The 17,129-nt window shown below is 55.6% G+C and overlaps 1 long non-coding RNA gene across 1 annotated transcript; it reads right to left on the bottom strand.

The window, feature by feature from the left end:
• Window positions 1-308: 308 nt before the first annotated feature.
• Window positions 309-16,575, bottom strand: LOC135977369 (uncharacterized). Its single transcript, XR_010594822.1, has 2 exons — window positions 16,357-16,575; window positions 309-3,050 (listed from the first exon to the last, which is right to left on the bottom strand). It is a non-coding gene; the product is annotated as an uncharacterized LOC135977369 (long non-coding RNA).
• Window positions 16,576-17,129: the final 554 nt, after the last annotated feature.

Below are 17,129 nucleotides of genomic sequence, written 5' to 3'. Positions count from 1 at the left end.
TTGCTATGTGAAAGGAGTCACTAATAAAAAAAAAAAGTTTGAGACTCACTGCTGTAAACGCTTCTCTTGTTCCAAGGCTCTCAGCCATCTCATTTTAACCAAATAATTTGTATCATTCTTTATTGGCCTGGACCCTACCTTGTGATTAAATACAAGGGCCTTTCACATGCTTTTTTTGTTTTAGGTTAGAGTTGAATTGGATGGCTTTTTTTTTTTTTTTTTTAAATGGGAATGGGGAGAGGGTTTTGTTCCCAGTTAAGTGTGGAAAGTTGACAGACTGGCTTTGAAATGGAGATTTCTCTTCTCTCTTCCTCCCCCCCCCCCCCAAACTCTCAAGAAAAGCAGAAGTCTGCTTAATGCATTAAACATCCCAGCTGTTGTAGAGATGGAAAAGACTAGAAAGTTTCATCTAGTCAAGGAAGAAACATCCCCAGGTTCAGTGGGGGGAGCGGGTTGTTCTCTGCTATAAACTCTCATCCCAGTCCAGGAATTATTTTAAATAAATAAATTCCTTTGCACCAGACTGGAGACTGCCCAATCATGCAGACAAAAAGCCCTTCTTTAAATGACTCAGTTGCGAATCAGTGCTCAGAGGAGCATGAGGCAATCTGAGCTGCTTAATAAACACACAACTTTTTTTTCCAGACAGAAAAAAGCTGGCTCTGGGCAGGGAGAGAACTGAACCCCCAAAGTGAATTTGACAGTGAAGTAAGCAGCTGAAAAAGGGGCTGGGGGGGGGGGGGGGAGGAGGCGTGAGATGAAAGGGAAGTTGGGATTCAATCCTGACTACCTAGGATTTTGGTTCATGCGCCTTGTCACGGCATCAATAGGCTTCCATCCAGGCCTTCTACCTCTGTCTCCTATAGGGCTCCAATCCTGCAGGCTCCCCACATGGGTGCAGGGTCCAAGCCTGTGGAGCAGGGACTGAGGCCTATCTGGATCCATCAGTCTTTAAGCTGATCTGGGAACTGAAATAAAGAGGAGTCTCTGATGCAGCAAAGGCCGGTGTTGGTGCTTTAATAAATAACACCCTGGGCCAGCTGGGGGAGGGGAAGGGGGCTCTTGTCTGTTGGGTGGGGACACAGCATGTGGAGAGGGTGGGATGCTCCATGCGCTGCCTATTGCAGAGAGCAGGGACAGTGCCTGCCATCCGGCAGAGGTGCGGTCCCTTTGATGTGAACTAATTAGGCCTGTGATGTTTTCACAGCTGGCTTAGTGTGGCTGGGCTCTGTGGAAGTCAATTAAAGTGCAGCTCCAACCCCCACTTCCCAATCAAACACCCCGACTGATACCAGGCCCCCCTTGCAGGTCCCCAGAGAACCTCCAACTCCTCACACAGTGGTTTGTGATGAAAGAAACTAACCGCTGGAGAGGAAAGACCCAGCAGGTTTTTCTAGGGCTGAATATTTGAATCCAGATAATGTATGTAGATTGTAACCTTTTTATCTAATCCTTGGGAGGGACGTATTCTTAAAGCGATGGGGTCAGGCTGAGGGGAGCAGCTGGATCTACATCCCAAAGTGGGGTGGAGCAGAAATCCTCCTCCAAAGAGAAGGCCGTGTATCTATTGGTCATAACCCCCTGGTAACAATTCATCACCGGCTCACAGTGGGCCTAGAACCTTCTATGAGTTCTGTTTTTTTAGTTAGAAAAGTGTGATTGTCTTTAAGGTGTGTGTGTGTGTGTGTAAACAAAATACGTTCACCAATGTGCTCAGGATTGTTTCGTGCTCGAACTCTCGGATGGTGGGGGGCTGGACCGATCCCCTGGGCTGAAGCAGCGACTAGTCTAGGGCGTAGCTTGGGCTACACTGAAAAGCCCCAACCCTGCCACCTCTTCAGCGGGCGGGTAGCTTTGGGCAGGAGCACAGCCTCGCTGAAGCGGATGCGGCTGCTTCCCTGAGCACAGTAAGAGCTTGTCCAGCCTGGGAAATGGACTGGTGGAGCTAGACTAGCCTGCTTATGGCTTGCCTGTAGCCGTGCTGCTATAACTTGGGTAGTTATTGTGCTCTAGCTATGCTGGGTAATTACCCTGTGTAAACAAGCGTTCTGTCTGTTTGCAAGGTTGGCGCTTTGTGCGTGATATATCCCCAGTGACACGTATAAATAAAGTAAGTTAGTCGTGTGTGTTTGCAGGATCGTGGCCTGTATTTGTGCAACAAATCCCTCCTCTTCCCTCCCAAAGGAATCTTTTATGGAGATAGATACAGCTCTCACTACCGATCAGTGCCCGAAGGAGCTTGAATAGCAGGGACTGAATGGTAAACTTACGGTGCGTTTCCAAAACCCACGTCCCGAGGTAAACTGCAGCAATCTACCCATGGCAGGCGGGGAAAATGACCCAGCAGAGAAGTGTAATGAGCGCTTGATCCAAGGCTCACTGAAGTCAGTAACAGTCATTGCTGCCTTTGGGTCCGGGAAATTCACACCCTTTGGGCTGAGCGCCCAGTCCCGTTGCCATAGAAAGTTCCATTGGCTTCAATGGGAGCGGGATCTGGCTCAGAGCGTTGGCGAGAGACCAGGATCAAATCCATCATGGCTAGAATTCTGTTCCTAGGTCCATTGATTCCAAGGCCAGAAGCGACCATGCTGATCATGTCAGCTGACCTGCATGGCACAGGCCAGAGAACTTCCCCATGATAAGTCTCAGAGCAGAGCTTTTAGAGGATCATCCATCTTGTTTTAAAAAGTGCCAGTGATGGAGAATCCACTAGGACCCGTGGTAGGTTGCTCCAATAGCTAATTACTCTCCCTGTTAACAAATGACATCTTGGTTCCAGTCTGAATTGGTCTAGCTTCAACTTGCAGCCACTGGATCGCATGAGACCTTTGCTGGATTGAAAAGCCCATTATCAAGTATCTGTTCCCCAGGCAACTACTTATAAACGGTGATCACAGCTCTGTGATTGAGCTTGAGTCTCTCTCCGTAAGGCAGGTTTCTAATCTTTTAGTGAGGCTTGTGGCTCCTTGCCAAACTCTCTGCAATTTATCAACATCCTTCTTGAATTGTGGGCACCAGAACTGGATGCAATATTCCAGCAGTGATTACACCTGTGCCAAATACAGAGTAAAATTAGCCTTTGCTAGTCAAGATTCCCTGTTTAGGCATCCCAGGATCGCATTAGTTCTTTTGGCCACATCACCCTGGGAGCTCATGTTCAGCTGATTTCCCATCCCGCCCACCACCTCCCCCGAGGTGCTGCTTCCCAGGATCGAGTCCTCCATCCTGCAAGTGTGGCCTGGGTTCTTTGTTCCTAGACGAGTACGTTTACTTGTAGCCATATTAAAATGCAGAGTTTTGCCTTCACTCAGTTTACCAAAGGATCCAGATATCTCTGTATCCGTGATCTGCCCTCTTCATTAGTCACCATTCCCCAATGTTTGTGTCATCTGCAAACTTTGTCAGTAGTGATTTTTATGTTTTCTTCCAGGTAATTAATAAGAATGGTAGTTAGTGTAGGGCCAGGAACTGATCCCTGCAGGACCCTGCTGGGAACAAACCCACTTAATGATGATTCCCCATTTACAGTTGCATTTTGAGACCTACCAGTTAGCTGATTTTTAATCCATGTAACATGCCATATTAATTTTGTATTGTTCTAGTTTTCTAATCAAAATGTTGTGTGGTACCAAGTCAAATGCCTTACAGAAGCCTGGGAGCAGGTCTACACTAGGAAATTAGGTTGGTATAACTAAGTTGAATGAATTAAACTGACCTAACCTCCCTGATATATACAGCACTAAGTTGGCAGGAGACTTCTCCCATTGACCCTAGCTAGCGAGTCCCTACACCGAGGGGAGAACCGCTTTTCACTGAACACTCCAGCGGTGCTGCTGGAGCATTTTAAGTGTAGACAAGCCTGTTATCAGCCACTCTTGAAATCTTATCAAAGAGAGAGATCAAGTTAGGCTGGCAGGATCTGTTTTCCATTAAACCCATGCTGAGTGGCATTAATTTCATTACCATCCTTTGCTTCTTTATTAATTGAGTCCCGTATCAGCCACTCCATTATCTGGCCCAAGAGCGATATCCCACCTATAATGACCCAGGTCATCCCATTTACCTTTTTAATATTGGTACAACATTGGCTTTCAGTCTTCTGGAATTTCCCCAGTGCTCCAAGACGTACTGAAAATTAACATTAATGGTCCAGCGAACTCCTCAGCCAGCTCTTTTAAAACTCTTGGATGCCAGTTACTGGGACCTGCTGATTTGAAAATGTTTAACTTCAGTAGCTGCTGTTTAACATCCTCCCAAGATACAACTGGAATGGAGAGAATAGAACAGCCTTCCACGGGGAGTAGTGGGGTCAAAAGACATATCTAGCTTCAAGACTGAGCTTGATAAGTTTATGGAGGGGATGGGATGATGGGATAGCCTAATTTTGGCAATTAATTGATCTTTGACTATTGGCGGTAAAAATGCCCAATGGCCTGTGATGGGATGTTAGATGGAGGTGGGATCTGAGTTACTACAGAGAATTCTCTCCTGGGTGCTGGCTGGTGAGTCTTGCCCACATGCCCAGGGTTTAGCTGATCGCCATATTTGGGGTTGGGAAGGAATTTTCCTCCAGGGCAGATTGGCAGAGGCCCTGAAGATTTTTCGCCTTCCTCTGCAGTGTGGGGCACGGGGCACTTGCTGGAGGATTCTCTGCACCTTGAGGTCTTCAAACCACGATTTGAGGACTTCGATAACTCAGACATAGGTTAGGGGTTTGTTACAGGAGTGGGTGGGTGAGATTCTGTGGCCTGCGTTGTGCAGGAGGTCAGACTAGATGATCATAATGGTCCCTTCTGACCTTAAAGTCTATGAGTCTGTCACCATCATCATCCTTGCCACACGGTCTGACTTTGGGACTGGATTAAGCTATACAGTTATTCCAGTGTCGCTGCTCTGCTTTCAGTCCGCACCCTACCTTATTCCACAAGCACTAGCTCAATTTTGAAAATTTTGGCCAGTGCGGCTTTTCCTAACCCTGCTCTATGCTTGGTGCTTTGTGTCTCTAAGCCCTGTACTGTGGGGGGGCCTTCAGGTTATTTTAGAGTTGTGGAGACCTGGCTCGCAGTCCTTATCAACCCCCTTCTGCCAGCAGATGATGATTTGTTGACACAGCAGCCGGCAGTGACTGATTGTTCCTAGGTGATGGGGGCAGGGGGGAGCCCAGCGAGCTTTTTTAAGTCCTTCTCTGGAAACAAGACCCATGGAACAGGGCTGTCCTTTTGCCCCTTCGTTATCAATAGTGACCTTTCCCCACCTCCGGCCATGTGGGGACTGAGCACTGGGGCTAGCAGAGCACACCGGCCATGGCTATTTCTACATGTGAATATTTAGTCATGGGGTGATGTGTTAATTAACACAATTGTAAATTCTAGTGTAGACGTGCAGGAGCAAACAGTTATGGAAATCCACACAGTTTATAATCAGGAGAGTTAGTGTGTGTTAATTAACAAATCAGGGCATAGTTGAAAGTTCCCTTGTGTTATCTATGGCACTTGGCACAGGTCTAACTGCCCTAGCTCTTCATGTCATTCCCCATGTTTTACTGATGGGGAAACTGAGGCCCGGAGCAAGGCAGTGACAGGTCTAGAGCAGGGCTGGGAATAGACGCCAGCTCTCCAGAGCCCTAGCCCGCTCCACTTGGCTGTACCGGCTCCACTAGCGCTCACGCTGTTGCGGGCTCTGATGGGGGAAGGACTCGTCTCAGCGTCGACAAGAACATAGTCCATATCTGGTGCCTCCAGCTGCCCTGGGCCTTCGCAGGGAGTTAGACCAGAAGTCTCACCTTGGCTCTAGCCACCCTGAGGAGAAAACTGCTGTTCCAGTAACTGGAGCCTTGGGTTGGGGCCAGTTTATTCCCGCGAGAAAGCTGACACCACTGCAGTGCTGCATGGACCAAAGCCTGCCCAAGCTGCTTCCGCCCTGGCCCTTGTGCTGAGGAGTCTGAAGGAGGCTGGCAGAGCTTGGCTGAAGGGCCAGGGGATGGGGGGAGGCAACACAGCCAGGGTTGGGGATAGACACAGGCTGTTGGGAAAGGCGGGGAGATACTCTGAGCTTTGTGGTCAGATACAGTTTAAATTCAACAATTTACCCCCCCCCCCCCCCGCAGCCGTCACCTCGTCGCCCCCTCCTGCTGAGTTACAGCTAGCAACCGGCCGGTCTTTAACTGGGCAGAGACAAAATAGGGGGGGTTAAAAATGATTCCCCTCCCTGAGCTGGGGCTGGTTGTGCACCACTGTCCTTATGTCTGTGCAACAAGTTGAGTTGAGTCCCAGTCTCTGGATTTCCAGCCCCGTCCATGCCGCAGCACCGCCCCAGCCCAAGAAAATGAGGCCTTTGTGTGTAGAAGCTGCAGAGCGTCAGGCAGCCTGATGGTCATGGGTACAGCTGGCCTGTCCCACCACCGAGTTAGCAGCTTCGGACTGCCAGCATGGATTGCTGATTGAGGGCCAAGTCCTGAACTCGGGTATTGGGGTGCTCAGCCCCTTAATGTTCCATTGACTTGCTCAGACCCTTAATTCCCCAACTTTGCTTAATCAGAGTCATGTCTACACTCTCCAGGAAACCTCCCCATGCCCTACCTGTCCCTCCGTGATTGTCAGCGGCATTTTGGAGAATACTGAAACAGATCCACAGAACCCCCCTAAGCAGCAGAAACAACCCAGCAACACAGGAAGTGTCACTTGCAATGTGGAACGCAGACCAACTCAAATGGCGTGTAATGTCTGCACCCCCCAGGGGGCACCTGATTCCATGTGGAGTGATGGCAGCTGGGAACTGGTTCGGCACCAGAGCTGTGATAAGAGATCCTCGGCCTAGATTCCATCTCGCCTGATAGGGGCTGATAAATGCCTGTTTTCTTTGTCGATCTGGATCCGATCCCCCATCGTGACGCTCAGGCTGTTTTCGTAGCAATGTGCCGAGGGACCAAACCCAGGGGAGAAGGTGAATCACTGAAAACCTCTCAGTCAAACTGAGTGAAAGGGCTGGATCCTCAGCTCACATGAATCAGTGTAGGGGCGTAGGAAGTTGCCAGCCTGGAGCAGGACAGGGCTCCCCCAGTCCAGCATTCCTTCTCCAGCGGTGGCCAGCACCTGCTGCTTCTGAGGCAGGGGCAGAAACCCTGCAGTTATGGGAGACCCTGCCCCATGGAGATCTCCTGACCCCAGTAGCTAGCAGCTGGCTTAAGCCCTGAAGCAGGGGGCTGTGTAGCCCAGCCCCATTCTTTGCTTTTGCTGGAATTTACCTTTATGACTCTGGCCATCCTCATTATCCAGACACATGGCCACTCCCCACTGCAATGTGACTTCTGTGCAGCTGGATCGGAGATGCACCGAACTGTGGGGCTGGAAGGGATCTCGCGAGGGCAACCCCCGCCCATCCCTGACAGGGGGTTGCCCAGCCTGTTCTTAATGCCCTGCAGTGGGGCGGGGGGACTCCCCAGCCTCCCTTGGCAGCCTGTTGCCCAGCTTAGCCACCCAGCGCATTCTAGGGCACGAGCCATCCCCAGCAGCTGAGCATCACGCCCAAATTCTTCAGATGCAGAACCCCAGTGAGTGTCTGTGATGAACAAGAAGCTCTGGCCAGGACTCGGCACACGCCCATACTCTGTGGGAGATCGGGGCTGGCAGAAACCACAGCGGCACAAATCCTAGTACAACAATAAAGGACAAGGTGTCGGGCCAGATGCTGCCTGAGCGGGGCTAGTCTTGTTCCTCAGAGATGGCTCTGAATCCCTGCAAGGCAAGAGATGGCTGGAGTGCACAGCCGCTTTCGACGTCATTGTTGGCTTCCCCGGCAGCTTGGCAGAGAACGGGGGGACTCGTTACACAGGTGGGAGTAGCTTGTAAGAATGCCACGCCATCAGCAGGCAAAGTCCAGCCTCCTGGAGGCATGTGAGGTTTTACCTGGCCCCTCTCTCCATCCCCTTGGTAGGGGGAACACGGGATCTCTGCCCTGGGAAAGCCCATCAGTCTGGTGCTTTTAGGCTGACCAGACAGCAAGTATGAAAAATCACCACGGGGGGGTGGGAGGGGGAATAGGCACCTATATAAGACAAAGCCCCAAATATTGGGACTGTCCCTATAAAATTGGGACATTTGGTCACCCTAGGTGCCTTGGGGGCAGAAAGGAGTCCACACAGCAAGGTCAATGCCCAGAGATGAGTTTCCCCTAGGCTGGGGGTTGTTCCAAGCTGGGCTTTTAGTTCAGGCCAGTTTCTAATACAGAGCTGAGCTAGCTCAGGCCTTATGATGCAGGATAGAACCATTGTCCCCATCTCGGAGCCGAGCCACTGGAGGCTGTGGGACTTGCCTAAGGTCACACAGGAAATCAGTGGCGAAGCTGGAAAGAGAACTTGGGAATCCAAATGTTTCTGTTCTGACCACCAGACCCCACTCCCCTGCCAGAGCTGGGAATAGGACCCAGGAGTCCTGCTCCCAGCCTCCCTGCTCTAATCACCAGACCCCACTCCCCTGTCAGAGCTGGAAACAGGATCCAGGAGTCCTAGCACCTCATCCTCCCTGCTCTAACTAGGGTGACCAGACAGCAAATGTGAAAAATCGGGACGGGGTGAAGGAGGAATATATATAAGAAAAAGACCTAAAAATCAGGACTGTCCCTATAAAATTGGGACATCTGGTCACCCTAGCTCTAACCACAAGATATACCTACGTGTAGCGCTACCACTCTGAAACCTAAGGCCTGGTCCACACTAACCCCCCACTTCGAACTAAGGTACGCAAATTCAGCTACGTTATTAACGTAGCTGAATTCGAAGTACCTTAGTTCGAACTTACCGCGGGTCCAGACACGGCAGGCAGGCTCCCCCGTTGATGCCGTGTACTCCTCTCGCCGAGCTGGAGTACCAGCGTCGACGGCGAGCACTTCCAGGATCGATCCCAGAAGATCGATTGCTTACCGCCGGACCCGGAGGTAAGTGTAGACCTACCCACAGTGTAGCTGATGTGATTCCATCCTGCTTCAGCATTACCCATGAGTAGCTCCAGTCCCCAGAAACCCCCAGATAAAAGATGAGCATGAATGTCCATGCTGGGAGGCAGCCCCTCTACCACAAGGAAGAGATGGACTCTTCAGGGAAAGAAATGTTGTTGTCGAGCTTCTGAGAATTTTACATATAAAAATATGTAACTGTCCCTAACAATAGGTGACAGCAGGGCCTCTTTATGCAGAGCAGGGTTTGGTTAATGTCGCCTGTGTTGGCTAAGCAGTGCCACGGCCCCTTGGATTGCATTTCCCTTGCTGGGGGGTGAGTGGATTGGCACTTGGGGGAGAGCTGGGACCCCCGGCGCTCTTCTCCATTCTGTCAGGCAGTGTGTGTCTAATGGTTAGAGTCGTGGAGTGGGAGCTGGGACCCCTGGGCCTATTCCTAGCTCAGGACTGACTTGCTGTGCGGCCTTTGGTGGATCTCTGTGGACCCGGCTTGCAGAATGCAGCCCTCCCATTGCAGTCAATGGGAGCATCTGAAAAATCAGGCGGTTAGTCTCAGTTTCCCCCTCTTTACAGTGGGGATAATGACAGCTCTCCCCCTGTGCAATCCCTAGGTGAGCGGCCCATAGTACAGCCCCGAGTCTCTGAAATCCCCCCAGGTAACGTGGTGCTTTTTGAAAAGGCACTGCACCCTGTACCCCACGAGGTGCATCAAGGGCATGCCCACAAGTGCCGCACTGCTATTGTGCGCTCGCTAGCGGGTGCGTGTGTCTGTCCACTCACACCAGGAGCCAGGCCCAAAAGCTCCGTCAGCCCTGCCTGGGCTCCCCACAGGCCAGGCCTGGGCGGCTGCGAGCTCGCAGCATGGACAGACCCAGCAGAGCTGGCACTGGAGAAATTGCATCTTATTGTGACTTTGCCTTTGTGTGCAGGGTGGGGTCTGTGCTGATCCAGCTGCAGGGGCAAATCCAAGGCTGTGACACCCCCTCTCCCAGCAACCTGGGTCTGGTCCTGTCTCTTGAAATATGCATTGTCGCTCCTCACTCGGGACAATGCAGTGCTGTTAATCCCCTGACAAAAGGTGTCAATGGGCTGAATGACATTGAGGTAGCAGAACAGAGCTACCTGAGTCTGGGGGCCAGCTGGGCAAGCCCCCACCCCCCAGTTCTCTGGCCTGACTCGCCTTGTGTGGGGCCAGCTGGGAGTGCTTAGCATTAACTCAGCCTTGCAGCCGCCGCCCGGTGAGGTCAGTGCCACTATGCTGATTATACAGGTGGGGAAACCGAGGCCCAGAGCGGGGCAGAGACTTGCCCTAGGTCACCCGGTGAGTCAGTGGCAGCACGGGGAGCATGAGCACTTGCACTGCAGTAGTGCCTGGAGACTCCAGCTGCCATCAGGGCTTCTCTGTGCCAGGTGCCATATGGACGCACCGCATGGGACAGCCCCTGCGCAGAGTTCGCAATCCAGACAGAGGTTGGGAGGGGAAACAAGTGCATGCAGCGACTTGCCACATGTCACACAGTCAGTCAGTGGCGGAGCTGGGCATAGAACCCAGGAGTCCTGCCTCCCAGGTCTCCCCTTTAGGCACAAGCCAGGCTGCACAGGGTCTGCAGATGCAAAGGCCTGTAGCGCTGTTTGGAAGCGAGTGGGTAGAGCGGACACTAGGCTGCATTGAGTGCAGAGGTGTCCGAGCGTGCATGTTGTTCTGGAATAGGAGGCATGACTGATGGGGCACAGCACCAGGATGTGTCTTCATCCCAGAACGTGTCCTTCCAGCTCCCGCCCCCTGGGCCAGGGATCTGCCGCTAGCAGAGCCACGGGGTGGTGGGGCCTTGGGCAACTCTCCTCTGGAGGCATCAGTGCCAGCCCCCCAGGTGCCCTAGTCCTATACTCACCAGCCAGGGACCTGCACCCCAGTCAGGAGGCTCCAGATCTGTGCCCCCAACTCCTCCCTTGGGGAGGGCTGCCGGTACCCCGAAGGGCACACTGCCTCAGTGGGGAGCCTGCCTGCTACGGCCCCACTGCGCTCACATTCCTCATCCCAAATTCTCCTGCACTCCCTGTTCTCTCTTCTCTTCCTTTTCCTCGTTCTCTCTCTCTCTCTTTGTTTCTTCCCCCCTCCCTCCCCCTCGTCTTTCTTCCAAGCCCCTTTCCAGGGATTTCCCCCCCCAATCCCCGTTTCCAATTTTTGCACAGAGCTGAGCCAGCGATAGCATCAGCAAGCAAGGGGGGGCGGGAGGAGAGGGACAGAGAACAAAGCCTTTTGGGGAGATGGTTTCCTTTCTTCAAACATCTCCAGATGCCAGTGTACTCTCGCACGCTGCATGCGCTTCGCCAGACCAGCCGCGGCCAGGCCTGGGGAGGGAGCAGGCGGGTGGTGGAGGCCTCAGTCTGCGCTAGGGCCGTAATGAGCCGGGCGGTGCGAGAGGAGTGGCTGGGTTACTGGCAGAGGAGGGGTGTGAGAATGGGGAAGGCGAAGGGAGGTGCGTGGGTGCTGGGGGGCCAGGAATAGAAGGGGTGACTGATGGAGCACAGCACCAGAATGTGTTCCCCAGAGCAGCAGGCCGGGGCTGGGAGCAGAGGAGGAGGCGTCGGCAGCACCGTTAGAATGTGCACACTTGGATCTGCTCACCCACACGCAATCACAGAGAGACACACATGGACACACCTCGCAGAGACACACATGCATACACCCAGATGCACAACTCACAGAGAGACACATCCACACAATACATCCAGACACACAACTCACAGAGACACACATCCACACCCAAACACTCAGCTCACAGAGATACACACCCAGACACACCTAGACATACAACACAGATATGCACACCCAGACACACCTACACCCACACACACATAGACACACATCTCACAGAGACACGTGCACAAAGATACCTTGGAAGACAGCAAGACACAAAATTCAGCCCTGAGAGGCACACACACAGGGACACATTATGACACACCCTAAGACAGACACAGGCACATGCACAAACACTGACACACCCAGGCAGATGAAAAATCTTACACACGGTCACCAAACACAACCCAACATCTGCTGACGGATTCTTCCGACCCCCAAGCTCTCACCCCAGGCCAGTCCTCCTACGCACGTGCACTCACGCACCCACACGTGTGCGCACACACACACACGCACGCACTGCAGTTCAAGGCCACCCCATAGGGCAGAACAGAGAGTTCAATCTCCTTCTGGCTGAGACCAAGTCATGCCTCTGGCTCTGGTTTCAGCTGTTCAGGGGGCTCTTTCTCTGAATTGCAGGCCGGGCTCTGGGCTCCAGCCCCCTTCTCCCCTCTCCCCTCTGGGGACTGCTGCCCCCTATGTGCAGCAATAAAACCCCTCCCTACCTCCCAGCCAGCACGTTGGCTCCTCACCCAGTAGGCGCGCAACTGTCTGTGTCATGCCACCTGCCTAAGCTGCTGTAACAGGGTGGGGCTCCCCTGGGCTGGGGTAAGGGGTCCCATGAAAAGGAGTGCACCAGCTTGTCTATGAAATAGGGCAGCATCCTGAGAGCCAGGACTCTTGGGTTCCGTTCCTAGCTGTGGGAGAAGAGGGAGGCGTAGGGGTTAAAGTGTTCTGGAGTCAGCAGTGCTGGGCTCTGCTTCCAGCTCTGGCACTACCTTGCTGTGTCCTTGGGCAGTCCCGCCCCAGCTGTGAAAAGGGGTGACTGGTACTTCTCCACCTCCGCAGAGTGCTGTGAGCTCTGGCATGGCACTAGCTGACTGGGGGACGCACTCGTGACATGAAAACCAATCTCTAGAACCCTACCGCTTCCTCCCAGGATTATTTATTGGTGGGGCATCGGCACTCTGCAGGCGTGTGAGCATGAGCTCCTGCCCCAAAGACCTTACAGTCCAGAGATGGTGACTGCAGCCAAGGGAGCACTGAATTCCCCAGGGCCCAGTCCCGTGGCTGCTAGTGCACAAATGCCCATGGAGAGTGAACGGGAAGACTGCGTGTTCGAGGGTTTATCTGACAGTAGTTGATATGGGACAGAGCACCCCAGACCCCTTGCCAGAGCCCTGGGACAGATGGAGCCAGAGGAGGGTCTGACTGTTCTTCTCAGCAGGTCTATCCGCCCACATGAGTCCTGCTGCCAGTGACCGCGGTGAAGTGTGGGAGAGGCGCCCAGGCCTCTCACCGGGAGCTGGCATGGACACAGCAAGATAAGTCAGTCTCCTGGCACACACAGCTACCGTGATTAGAGGGCAGGAGAGGGAAACCCCGCACCCAGGCAGCAAGGCTCACAGACGTTTAGTTCTTCTAGAACTGGTGCTTGGGGCACGGCCTGTGGGTCCCAGCACGGCAAAGGTCCAACGATGTACAGTATGTGCTCCATTGATCTTACTTAGCTGCTCCCACCCCCGAAACAGCATCCACTCAAACCCCCCTCCCCTGGCTGCAGCTCCTGGATAGGAGTGCTACACTCATCCAATCAGTGAACAGAAACAATACCATGTGATTCCTGACTGGTCATAGTTCAGTCGACCACTAGACGACCTGCCAGCAGGCCAGCCTCGGCGTGGGCTTGGGGGTAGGGCACTGGCCTGGGACTCAGGAGCCAGGGATTGTAATACCTGCTTTGCCACCAACTCCCTGTGCAACCTCAGGAAAGTCATGGCATCGCCTCTGCCTCAGTTTCCCCATTTGTAACATGAAGCTAATCATATTCCCCGACCTCAAAGCTGTGTTGAGGGCCTGAATCCTGACCCAGGGGAGAGATCCTGCAGCGGCCAGGTTGCCATAGCAGGTGCTAGTGAGATAACACTCGTTTCTAGAGGCTCCAACTGAGAGCAGAGCCCTCTTGTGCTAGATGCTGTACAAACATGGAGTAAGAATCAGTTCCTCCCCCGCAGACCTTACAATCGAAACAGACAAAGGGTGGAAGAGGAGCCAGAGGCCCAGCGAGGGGGCAGGGACTTGCCCAAGTTCGCCCAGGAGGCCAGGGGCAGAGCTGGCACCAGAGCCCACATCTGAATCCCAGCGCAGTGCCCGGCCCGCTAGCGCTTTCTGCGGCACGTAGGCAGCGCTAGCCGAGCGCGGCTGCTGGTCGGCCGGGGCCGTGCGGAGGGGAGAGCGGCACCCTGTGTTCTGAACGAAGGCAGCGCAGGCCTGTGAATGACAGCGCCCAGCTCGGGGCTGTGGCTGAAGCCAGTCCAATTGGCTCCGTTGAGGGACGTGGCCCTGCTGCAGTCCGACTTGGGGACTCAGCCTCCCCCAGCCCCGCTCGGGCGCCCTCCCCAGCAGAGTGGCAGCACGAGGGACTCGTCGGCAGGCTCCCGGCTCAGGCCTTGCTTTCCAGCCGCGCTGCTGAGGGAACAGAGCGGCCCTGTGAGCGCCATGCTCCCCGCCCCCAGCCAGCTTCCACACGTTTGTTAGCACTCGATAAGGATCTATTTGAAGGCTGTTTGAGCCCCTGGACAGATTCCAAAGGAGACATGCCGGCGCGCGGGCTAAATTCGGATCTGCCTGTACAGCTCTTAAAGGAAAAGAACCACCCGCCCCCGCCTGGCCCAGAAATCACCCCCGCCCCCACCAGGGCGCACACACACACACCCTGTCCGCCTCCTGCGCCTGGGAAGGAGGAGAATCTCCTGTCATGACTGCCATGGGTACAAGGGGGAGCTGCAGGGCATTCCACATGGCAGCCAGGGGCTGGGCACCTCACCTGCCTGCTCAAATGGGGAAAGTCACTCGCTCCCCACAAAGCCAGATTCTGGTGTCATTTTCTGCAGGGACTGCTGCTGGGGCTGGAGTAGCCGGCACCCGCCGCCTCCCGCCAGCGCTCTGCCCCGCTGCCCACAGCGCCCCCTGCTGGGAGAGGCCGGGGCTGGGGTACCTGGAAGCTCCCCCACAGCCAGCGCTCTGCCCCACTACCCACAGCGCCCCCTGCTGGGAGAAGCCGGGGCTGGTGTAACCGGGCACTCCCCCACAGTCAGCGCCCTGCCCCGCTCCCCACAGCGCCCCCTGCTGGGAGAAGCCGTGGCTGGTGTAACCAGGCACTCCCCCACAGTCAGCGCCCTGCCCCGCTCCCCACAGCGCCCCCTGCTGGGAGAAGCCGTGGCTGATGTAACCGGGCACTCCCCCACAGTCAGCGCCCTGCCCCGCTCCCCACAGCGCCCCCTGCTGGGAGAAGCCGTGGCTGATGTAACCGGGCACGCCCCCACAGTCAGCGCCCTGCCCCGCTCCCCACAGCGCCCCCTGCTGGGAGAAGCCGTGGCTGATGTAACCGGGCACTCCCCCACAGTCAGCGCTCTGCCCCACTACCCACAGCGCCCCCTGCTGGGAGAGGCCGGGGCTGGGGTACCTGGACGCTCCCCCACAGTCAGCGCCCTGCCCCGCTCCCCACAGCGCCCCCTGCTGGGAGAAGCCGTGGCTGATGTAACCGGGCACTCCCCCACAGTCAGCGCCCTGCCCCGCTCCCCACAGCGCCCCCTGCTGGGAGAGGCCGTGGCTGGGGTACCTGGAAGCTCCCCCACAGTCAGCGCCCTGCCCCGCTCCCCACAGCGCCCCCTGCTGGGAGAAGCCGTGGCTGATGTAACCGGGCACTCCCCCACAGTCAGCGCCCTGCCCCGCTCCCCACAGCGCCCCCTGCTGGGAGAGGCCGGGGCTGGTGTAACCGGGCACTCCCCCACAGTCAGCGCCCTGCCCCGCTCCCCACAGCGCCCCCTGCTGGGAGAGGCCATGGCTGATGTAACCGGGCACTCCCCCACAGCCAGCGCTCTGCCCTGCTCCCCACAGCGCCCCCTGCTGGGAGAAGCCGTGGCTGATGTAACCGGGCACTCCCCCACAGTCAGCGCCCTGCCCCGCTCCCCACAGCGCCCCCTGCTGGGAGAGGCCGTGGCTGGGGTACCTGGAAGCTCCCCCACAGTCAGCGCCCTGCCCCGCTCCCCACAGCGCCCCCTGCTGGGAGAAGCCGTGGCTGATGTAACCGGGCACTCCCCCACAGTCAGCGCCCTGCCCCGCTGCCCACAGCGCCCCCTGCTGGGAGAGGCCGTGGCTGGGGTACCTGGAAGCTCCCCCACAGTCAGCGCTCTGCCCCGCTCCCCACAGCGCCCCCTGCTGGGAGAAGCCGTGGCTGATGTAACCGGGCACTCCCCCACAGTCAGCGCCCTGCCCCGCTCCCCACAGCGCCCCCTGCTGGGAGAGGCCGGGGCTGGGGTACCTGGAAGCTCCCCCCAAGCCCGGACCGTTGTGCGGTTTGTACCTGGAATGACTTTCCTTCTCTTTTGTGTTTCTTGGAAGCAGAGAAGGACGCGGCTGCCCCCTCCCTCCCCCCCCAGAATTAAGGAGAAACTTGCTGCCCAATGAGCCTTCAGACTGTGGTTTGGCAGGCAAGGCCAGGGTCCCTTTCCCAGCATGCACTGCTTCCTCCCCTGGGCTTTCACCTTAAGGAAAACAATGTTCGAATGGCAAGCGCCCCTCTCCAGGCTAGGGGATCAATTGCTGGAGTTCCGGCGCAGCTGTCACGGGGGGGCGGGGAGGGGGCGAGGGGGGCGGTGGGGGAGGGGTGGAATTCGGCTCGGGTTGAGGCCTGGACTGTGCAGGCAAGAGGCGGCTCCCGGAGACAGAGCAGGCTCTGAATTCTGGGAATGTTTTTGCAGCTGGAGTCTATTAGGGGAGGTCTCCTTGGCTTTTATTAATCCCAGCCTTCATCCCCCCATGTGCATGCGCATGCGTGTGTGGGCGTGCGCCTGTGCCTGGATGTGGGTGTGGTGCCTGTGCGACTCACTTAGTCTTTGGTGGGTGTGGGGGGAGCCGGTGTGTACGTGTGTGCGCGCGGTCGTGTCTGGGTGGGTGCGTGCTGCTAGCAGAGAGAAGTCAGAGTGTGACTGGCCCGATGGGACTGAGCGGAGCGAGCCCCCCCGCCCCACGTGATTGCACAGTGTTCCCATTTCATCAGCCATCAACCTCCCCCTTCTCCAGAGCTGCGCCGTGGGAGTGAACCTAAACGACAGGCCACCTGGCTCCTTCTCCTGAGCTCCAGACCCCCTTGCACAGGGGCAGCCATTCTGAACCACGCCCACCCTGGCACCGCCGGGATCAAACCCAATATTCCTGGCACCCAAAGCATAGGAGCTGTCAGAGCTCCTATGAATAAGGAGCAGGCTCCTTCCTCCATGTGATCCAGCCATGGGGGGGAGACATGGGCCGAAGCTCT

Source organism: Chrysemys picta, chromosome 24 (genome assembly GCF_011386835.1).
Source record: "Chrysemys picta bellii isolate R12L10 chromosome 24, ASM1138683v2, whole genome shotgun sequence".
In the NCBI taxonomy this organism is placed as follows: Eukaryota; Metazoa; Chordata; order Testudines; family Emydidae; genus Chrysemys; species Chrysemys picta.
The sequence above is the reverse complement of the archived record's forward strand: the minus strand, read 5'-3'. Positions and strand labels throughout refer to the sequence as shown.